The following is a 9,587-nucleotide window of genomic DNA, read 5'->3' as shown; positions in this document are numbered from 1 at the left end:
GCCAGTGAATATTCTTAGTTCACTCCATCAAATTATGACTCAGTTAACTGAAGGGGGTAAAAAACAAAACCATTCTTTACTGCCCAGTGATGTGTGATGTACTTTGCACTTCTGTAACCACCCTGTAAGATGATCCTCCCTGGTATGGAATGACGCCAGCCAAACAAGGAATTTTTTTAGAAATAATTACATTTCAGATTATTTTCAGATTGCTTCATTTGAAACAAAGTTTTATTTTTTGCCACCTGTTCCTTTCCCCAGAGGTAATCAATGAGAAAGAATTTAAACCATGAAATCTGTTGTAATCCTGCACATGCCCTGGGCAATATGAAATAAGATATTTGGGGCTAACATCTTAGGTAATATTACTTAATCCAGGAAGTGTTTGGATATTGTAAGACCTTGGTTTATGGACAACTAAGTATATAATGTTGGAAGCAGGGTAGGGGTGGGGCAGGCAGCAGGCGGGATGGAGACGACCTTGGAGCAACACTTGGAGGACACAGTGAAGAATTCATCCATTGTTGGAGTCCTGTGCACAGATTCACAAGGTCTTAATCTGGGCTGCCGCGGATCCCTGTCAGATGAGCATGCTGGGGTAACATCTGTTCTAGCCCAGCAAGCAGCTAAGCTAACCGCAGTCCCCACTAAATTCCTGTGGTGTGTCTAGAATCAGATAATGGGAACATTATGATCCAGAAACATGATGGCATCACAGTAGCAGAGCACAAAATGGTCTCTTGACATCTCATTTCAGTTCTCCAGCAGCCTGTCTTAGGGGCTTGATCCTATGTTAATTATCTTGTAGAACTATTAAACTTCTAGTGGTTAGGCCCCATTTGTTTAGTGTGCATTGGGCACTTTTCTATGAATTTTAGAGTAAGCTGCTTTTTCACACTCAGTGGACTGACTTATCAAAATATAAGTAAGAAAGAAAGGATCATGTTTTGAGGCAGCAGATCCAGGTCACCTTGTATATAGAATTTTGTTATGTTCGATAAATCTGGTTGGAGGACAAGAAAGAAAGAAAGAAAGAAAGAAAGAAAGGAAGGAAGGAAGGAAGGAAGGAAGGAAGGAAGGAAGGAAGAAAGAAAGAAAGAAAGAAAGAAAGAAAGAAAGAAAGAAAGAAGAAAGAAAGAGAAAGAAAGAAAGTCAGAAGCAGGTTCTAGTCAAGGGTCAAGGTAAAAATTTACATATCACTTAAGCATAAAAGAGGACAAGGAGTGAAATAATGAGTGTGGGAGAAATGAATCATAACTGGGAGTTGTGTGTGAGTCCAAGACAGGAAAGGAGCTTCCACAAGTCCATCGAGCAGTTAAGAGCAGAGAAAATCCAGGTGCCCAAGATCAGTCAAACAATGTGTAACCTAGGCCCAGAATCCAGTTCCAAGATGGCCCTTCTTCTCTGAGCTGCCCCAAAGACTGCCTAGTGATCTGGAGCCCCTGCTCCTGCCCTCCAAAAGTTATGTATGATCTAAATTGCTTTATGAGCAGAGAATCCTTCAATTTTAGAGCCGAAAAGAACCTTAAATATTACCTAATAACACCAAGTTCTCAAGCAATTTGCTCCCTGGGCCACATAATACTCTTAAAGGTATTGAGGACCCCAAAGAGTTTTAGTTTATGTGTGGGCTATATCTACTGATATTTACCATATCAGAAATTAGCTCTGCTAAAATTTTTAAGTACTTGTTAATTAAAAATTTTTAATGTGTATTTATTTTTGAGAGAAAGAGAGAGACAGAGTACAAGCAAGGAAGTGACAGAGAGAGACAGAGACTCAGAATCCAAAGCAGGCTTCAGGCTCTGAACTGTTGCACAGAGCTCCACACAGGGCTCAAACTCATGAACTGCGAGATCATGACCTGAGGCAGAGTCGGATGCTTAACTGACTGAGCCACCAGGCACCCTGTACCTTTTATGACTATGTGCTTTCCTACATGTACATCCTGACAGTCATTTAGATATATAAATGAGGTGATGGATACCTATAAATGTTTACTACAGGGCTTGGCTCATAGTAATCACTCAAAAAAAAAAAGGGGAGGAGCTCTTCCTACTATTGTTGTTAATAGTTGTTATTAAGTACATTCCAAGCAATGTGCCAGGGACCAAGGGTCATATGAAAGTGAGTAGGATGGCCTGAGCTGTTTAAGAGTAGGGGAGGTAAGATAAATACACACCTATATAGAACAAAACAGATTATGTCAAGAATGATAAAAAACAAGGGAGATGTCATATTCATTCATTCATTTATTCACTCAACAAATATTAACTGATTGTTCCCCATGTACCAGGAGCAACAGCCAGGAGGGAGCCAATGTAGTGGAGTCAAGTGAATGAGACGGAGGGCAGCAGGAGGTAAGGTGAAGAGATAGGGGTGGCCCATGCGCACACTGTGTGGGCCTTTGTAGGTCAGTATGATTGGGGATATAAGGAAATGTTTCATGAGAAATTGGCATTCGAGTTAGAAATTGAGAAGAGGTAGGATTTGGAAATAGAGTTGATACACACATTTTTTTTTTTTTTTAAGTTTATTTATTTTTGAGACAGAGAGAGACAGAGCATGAACGGGGGAGGAGCAGACAGAGAGGGAGACACAGAATCGGAAGCAGGCTCCAGGCTCTGGGCCATCAGCCCAGAGACCGACGCGGGGCTCGAACTCACGGACCGTGAGATCGTGACCTGAGCTGAAGTCGGACGCTTAACCGACTGAGCCACCCAGGCGCCCCGATACACACATTTTTTTAATTCACATTCAACAAACATTTGATTTTCTTGCTAAGTCTGCTCCATGTTGTACAAAGGATCCCTACTTTCTTTTTAATTTTTTTAAATGTTCTATTTATTTTTTAGAGAGAGAGACACACACACAGAATATGAGTGGGGGAGGGGCAGAGAGAGAGGGAGACACAGAATCTGAAGCAAGCCCCAGGCTCCGAGCCATCAGCACAGAACCCCGATGCGGGGCATGAACTCACAGACCTATGTGGGGCATGAACTCACAAACCGTGAGATCATGACCTGAACCAAAGTCAGACGCTTAACCGAATGAGCCACCCAGGTGCCCCAAGAATCCCTACTTTCAAAGAAGAAAATTTTGCATTTGTTTTTATTATATAAGGAATACATGCTCACTTCAAAACATTTAGAACATGCAGATGAGCAAAAATGAGAAAATAAAAACCACCCACAATCTTCCTATCCAAAGAGAGAGAATCCCTTTAATTCTTTTTTTTTTTTTTTCAACGTTTATTTATTTTTGGGACAGAGAGAGACAGAGCATGAACGGGGGAGGGTCAGAGAGAGAGGGAGACACAGAATCGTTAACAGGCTCCAGGCTCCAGGCTCTGAGCTGTCAGCACAGAGCCCGACACGGGGCTCGAACTCAAGGACCGCGAGATAGTGACCTGGCTGAAGTCGGACGCTTAACCGACTGCGCCACCCAGGCGCCCCTAGAATCCCTTTAATTAAGGCCAGGATTAGAGTAAGGTGAGTGACACATTTGCCTCAGGTACAAAATTTAAGGGAGTGTGGGGGAGGACAGTGCTAACAAATTCAGTAATCAAGATAAATCATATTTTAATGTAATAGTTTTTAAAAAGCAAAAAAATCCACAGTGACACAATACCTAAATTTTAATAAAGGCAGGATCCAACCCTGCACTTGTCTTGCTCACCTTCCCTCTCTTTACCCTCAGACTGGCACTGACTGGGCTTGGTCATTTCCTGTGTGTCCCCTCTCCTCCAGATCCAGTCTCTGCCCTCCTTTAGGCTGTGGGAGGCTGAGCCCTGGTGGCGGGTGGGGGGAGGTACCAATGGGCTTCTTTGCCTTCTGGCTTCCAGCTGGGTTCAGCCAACGGGAAGCAATTGCAGGAAACCAGAAAGTGGGGTGTTTCTTCTCCACTCTCTCCCTTTTCATCACCTAAGTTCTGGCAGTGGTGGCTTTTTCTGCAAAAACAGCTCCTGCCCAGAGGCCCTTCTCCCACACTTCCCGCTTTTACAGAGCTTCCTTTCCTCCTTCAGGCATATAGGTGCTAATGGCTTACTGCTATTGTCAGAGTGTGGGTACCTCACATTCTCTTGTTGATTCCCTTAATGCTGCTTACATTTCTGTAAGTTGACCTTTTAGAAGAAACTACTTACTATATTCCAACTTAGGGTGCCTTCTGCTTTTTATTTATTTATTTATTTATTTATTTTTAATTTTTTTTTTCAACGTTTATTTATCTTCTGGGACAGAGAGAGACAGAGCATGAACGGGGGAGGGTCAGAGAGAGGGAGACACAGAATCGGAAACAGGCTCCAGGCTCTGAGCCATCAGCCCAGAGCCCGACGCGGGGCTCGAACTCACGGACCGCGAGATCATGACCTGGCTGAAGTCGGACGCTTAACCGACTGCGCCACCCAGGCGCCCCTACCTTCTGCTTTTTAAAGGAACCTTGACTGTTAAAACCATTGTCAACATTTTAGTTCTAAGATATTTGCCTTAAAAAATCTTTTTTAACATTTATTCATTTTTGAGAGACAGTGTGAGTGGGGGAGGGGGAGAGAGAGAGGGAGACACAGAATCCTAAAGCAGGCTCCAGGCCATGAGCTGTCAGCACAGAGCCCGACACAGGGCTCAAACTCACAAACCCTGAGTTCATGACCTGAGCTGAAGTTGGACACTTAACTGACTGAGCCACCCAGGCACCCCAAGCATCCAACTCTTGATTTCAGCTCAGGTCATGATCTCTCAGTTTGTGAGATCAAGCCCCATGTTGGGCTCTGCACTGACAGCACAGAGCTGCTTGGGATTCTCTCTCTCCCACTCTCTTTGCCCTTTCACCACTCATACTCTCTCAAAATAAATAAATAAATAAATAAATAAATAAATAAATAAATAAACATAAAAAAAAGAGTCTCTTATGAAGGTTTGTTTCCCTTTCTTTTTCCCCCTTCCCATATGTTCATCTGTCTTGTTTCTTAAATTCCACACATGAGTGAAATCATATGGCATTTGTCTTTCTCTGACTGACTTTTTTCACTTAGCATAATACATTCTAGCTCCACCCATGTGCTTACAAATGGCAAGATTTCATTCTTTTTGATGGCTGAGTAACATTCCATTGTACATATATACCACACCTTCTTTATCCATTCATCAGTCGATGGACATTTGGGCTCTTCCCATAATTTGACTGTTGTGTGTGTGTGTCTCTCTCTCTCTCTCTCTCTCTCTCTCTCTCTCTCTCTATATATATATATATATATATATATGTTGTATGTATATATATATGTTGTATATATGCTGCTATAAACATAGGGGTACACGTACCCCTTCAAATCTGTATATTTGTATCCTTTGGGTAAATACCTACTAGTGCAATTGCTGGAATGTAGGGTAGTTTTATTTGTAACTTTTTAAGGAACCTCCATATTGTTTTCCAGAGTGGCTGTCCCAGTTTGCCTTCCCACCAACAGCGTAAGAGGGTTCCCCCTTCTCCACATCCTTGCCAGCACCTGTTGTTTCTTGTGTTAATTTTAGTCATTCTGACAGATGTGAGGTGGTATCCCATCATAGTTTTGATTTGTATTTCCCTGATGATGAGTGAGCATCTTTTCATGTGTCTGTCTGTTAGCCATCTGGATGACTTCTTTGGAAAAATGTCTATTCATCTCTTCTGCCCATTCCATTTTTTTTTTTAATGTTTGTTTATTTTTGAGAGAGAGAGAGAGAGAGAGAGAGAACATGAGTGGCAGAGGGACAGAGAGAGAGGGAGACACAGAATCCAAAGCAGACTCCAGGCTCTGAGCTGTCCACACAGACCTCGATGAGGGCCTCAAACTCACCAGCTGTGAGATCATGGCCTGAGCCGAAGTGGAAGCTCAACCAACTGCGCCACCCAGGCACCCCTTGACCATTTCTTAACTGGATTATTTGTTTTTTGGGGTGTTGAGTTGGAAAAGTTCTTTATAGATTTGGGATACTAATCCTTTATCAGATATGTCATTTGCAAATATGTTCCCCCATTCTGTAGGCTGCCTTTTAGTTTTGTTGATTGTTTCCTTTACCGTGCAAAAGCCTTTTATCTTGATGAAGTCCTAATAGTTCATGTTTGCTTTTGTTTCCCTTGTCTCTGGAGACAGGTCTGGTAAGAACTTGCTGCGGCTAAGGTCAAAGAGGTTGCTGCCTCTTCTCTAAGATTTTGATGGTTTCCTGTCTCACAATTAGTTCTTTCATCCATTTTGAATTTTTTTTTGTGTATGGTATAAGAAAGTGGTCCATTCTTCTGCATGTTGCTGTCCTGTTTTCCCAACACCATTTGTTGAAGTGACTGTCTTTTATCCATTGGCTATTCTTTCCTGCTTTGTTGAAGATTAGTTGGCCATATAGTTGTGGGTCCATTTCTGGGTTTTCTATTCTGTTCCATTAATCTATGTGTCTGTATCTGTACCAGTACCATACTGTCTTGATGACTACAGCTTTGTAATATAGCTTGAAGTCTGGAATCGTGATGCCTCCAGATTTGCTTTTCCTTTTCAGGGTTTCTTTGACTATTTGGGTTCTTCTGTGGTTCCACACAAATTTTAGAACTGTTTGTTCTACCTCTGTGAAAAAATTCTGGTAGTATTTTGGTAAGGATTAAATGTGTAGATTGCTTTGGGTAGTACAGACATTTTAACAATATTTGTTCTTCCAATCCGTGAGCATGGAATGTTTTTCCATTACTTTGTATCCTGTTCCATTTCTTTCAAAAGAATTCTATAGTTTTCAGAGTACAGATCTTTTACCTCTTTGGTTAGGTTTATTTCTAGGTATCTTATGGTTTTTGTGCAAATTTAAACGAGATTTATTCCTTTATATATATATAAAATTTATTTATTTATTGCTGTTTCATTATTGGTGTATAGAAATGCAACAGATTTCTGTACATTGATTTTATATTCCGTGACTTTGCTGAATTAATATATTAGTTCTAGCAATTTTTGGGTCGAGTCTTTCAGGTTTTCTACATAGAGTATCATGTTGTATGCAAATAGTGAAAGTTTGACTTCTTCCTTGCCAGTTTGGGTGCCTTTAATTTTTTTTTTTTTTTTGTTGCCTGATTGCTGAGGCTAAGACTTCCAGTATTATGTTAAATAGTAAAGGTGAGAGTGGACATCCCTGTCTTGTTCCTGACCATGGAGGAAAAGTTCTCATTTTTTCTCCATTGAAGATGATATTAGTTGTGGGTCTTTAATATATGGCCTTTATGATGTTGAGGTATATTGCATCTATCCCTACTTTATTGAGGGTTTTTATCAAAAATCCATGCTGTATTTTGTCAAATGCTTTTTCTGCATCTATGGATAAGATCATGGTTCTTATCCTTTCTTCTATTGATGTGGTATATCATGTTGATTGATTTGCAAATATTGAACCAGTGCTGCAGCCAGGAATAAATTCCACTTGATGATGATGAATAATTCTTTTAATGTAGTGTTCGATTCAATTTTCTAGTATCTTGTTGAGAATTTTGCATCCATGTTCATCAAGGATATTGGCTTGTAATTCTCCTTTTTCATGCATCTTTGTCTGGTTTTGGAATCAGGGTAATGCTGGTCTTGTGGGAGTTTGGAAGTTTTCCTTCCATTTCTATTTTTTGGAACAGTTTGAGAAGAAGAAATATTAGCTCTTCTTTAAATGTCTGGTAGAATTTCCCTGGAAAGCCATCTGGCCCTGGACTTTTGTTTTTGGAAGACTTTTGATTACTGATTCAATTGTTTTGCTGGTTATGGTTTGGTTCAAATTTTCTCTTTCTTCCTGTTTCAGATTTGGTAGTCTGTATGTTTCTAGAAATTTATCTATTTCTTCCAGATTGCCCAGTTTGTTGGCATATAAATTTTCATAATATTCTCTTAAAATTGTTTGTATTTCTGTGGTGTTTGTTATGCTCTCTCCTTTTTAATTTGTGATTTTATTTATTTTGGGTTCTTTATCTTTTCTTTTTGATAAGTCTGGCCAGGAACTTATCAATTTTATTAATTCTTTCAAAGAACCAGCTCAGTTTCGTTGATCTGTTCTGTTTTTTGTTGTTGTTGTTGTTGTTTGTTTCTATATCATTTATTTCAGCTTTAATCTTTATTATTTCCCTTCTTCTGCTGACTCTAGGCTTTATTTGCTGTTTCTTTTCTAGCTCCTTTAGGTGTAAGGTTAGGTTGTGTATTTGAGACTTCTCTTGCTTCTTGATGTAAGCCTCTATTGTAATATACTTCCCTCTTAGGACTGCCTTTGTTGTATCCCCAAGGTTTTGGACTGTTATGTTTTCATTTTCATGTGCTTCCATGTAGTTTTTAATTTCTTCTTTAATTTCCTGGTTAACCATTCATTCTTTAGTAGGATATTCTTTAACCTCCATGTATTTGTGGTCTTTCCAAATATTTTCTTGTGGTTGACTTCAAGTTTCATCACACTGTGTTCTGAAAATATGCATCGTATGACCTCAATCTTTTTATACTTGTTGAGGGCTGAATATGATCTATTCTGGAGAATGTTCCATGTGCAGTAGGAAAAAATGTGTATTCTGTTGCTTTAGGATGAAATGTTCTGAATATACCTGTTGAGTTCATCTGGTCCAATGTGTCATTCAAAGCCATCGTTTCTTTGTTGATTTTCTGCTTAGATGATCTGTCCAGTGCTGTGAGTGGGGTGTTAAAGTCCCCTATTATTATTGTATTATTATCAATGAGATACTTTATATTTGTTACTGATTTATATATTTGGGTACTTCATGTTGGGGGCATAAATATTTACAACTGTTAGATCTTCTTGATGGATAGATCCCTTAATTACGATATAAAGTCCTTCTTCATCTCTTGTTATGGTCTTTGGTTTAAAATCTAGTTTGTCTGATATAAGTATAGCTACTCTGGCTTTCTTTTGATGTCCATGCATGATAGATGGTTCTCCATCCCCTCACTTTCAATCTACAGAGGGTCTTGAGGTCTAAAATGAATCTCTTATAGGTAGCATATAGATAGGACTTTCTTTTTTTTTTAATCCATTCTGATACCCTATGTCTTTTGACTAGAGCATTTAGTACATTTACATTCAGAGTGATTACTGAAATATATGAGTTTAATGCCATTATGTTACCTGTAAAGTTGGTGTTTCTGGTGGTGTTCTCTGTTCCTTTCTAGTTTTTGTTGCTTTTGGTCTTTTGTCCCCACTCAAAGAGTCCCCCTTAATATTTCTTGAAGGGCTGGTTTAATGGTCACAAACTCCTTTAGTTTTTGTTTGTCTGGGAGATTCTTTATATTTCCTTCTATTCTGAATGACAGCTTTTCTGGATAAAGTATTCTTGGCTGCATATTTTTCCCATTCAGCACGTTGAATATATCCTGCCATTCCCTTCTGGCCTGACAAGTTTCTATTGACAGATCTGCTGCAAATCTGATTTGTCTTCCCTTGTAGCTTAAGGACATTTTTTGCCTTGCTGCTTTCATGATTCTTTCCTTGTCTGTATATTTTGTGAAATTGACTATGATATGTCTTGGTGATGGCCAGCTTTTGTTGAATTTAATAGGAGTTCTCTGTGCTTCTTGGATTTTGATGTCTGTTTCC

The 9,587-nt window shown here is 39.6% G+C and overlaps 1 pseudogene; it reads left to right on the top strand.

Annotated features, from left to right (window-relative positions):
- The first annotated feature begins 247 nt into the window (after positions 1–247).
- On the top strand, positions 248–960 carry LOC123578421 (annotated as a pseudogene).
- The last annotated feature ends 8,627 nt before the right edge of the window (positions 961–9,587 follow it).

Source organism: Leopardus geoffroyi, chromosome E2, assembly GCF_018350155.1.
Source record: "Leopardus geoffroyi isolate Oge1 chromosome E2, O.geoffroyi_Oge1_pat1.0, whole genome shotgun sequence".
Lineage (NCBI taxonomy): Eukaryota > Metazoa > Chordata > Mammalia > Carnivora > Felidae > Leopardus > Leopardus geoffroyi.
Note: the sequence above shows the minus strand (reverse complement) of the source record. Positions and strands in the feature narration are given on the sequence as shown.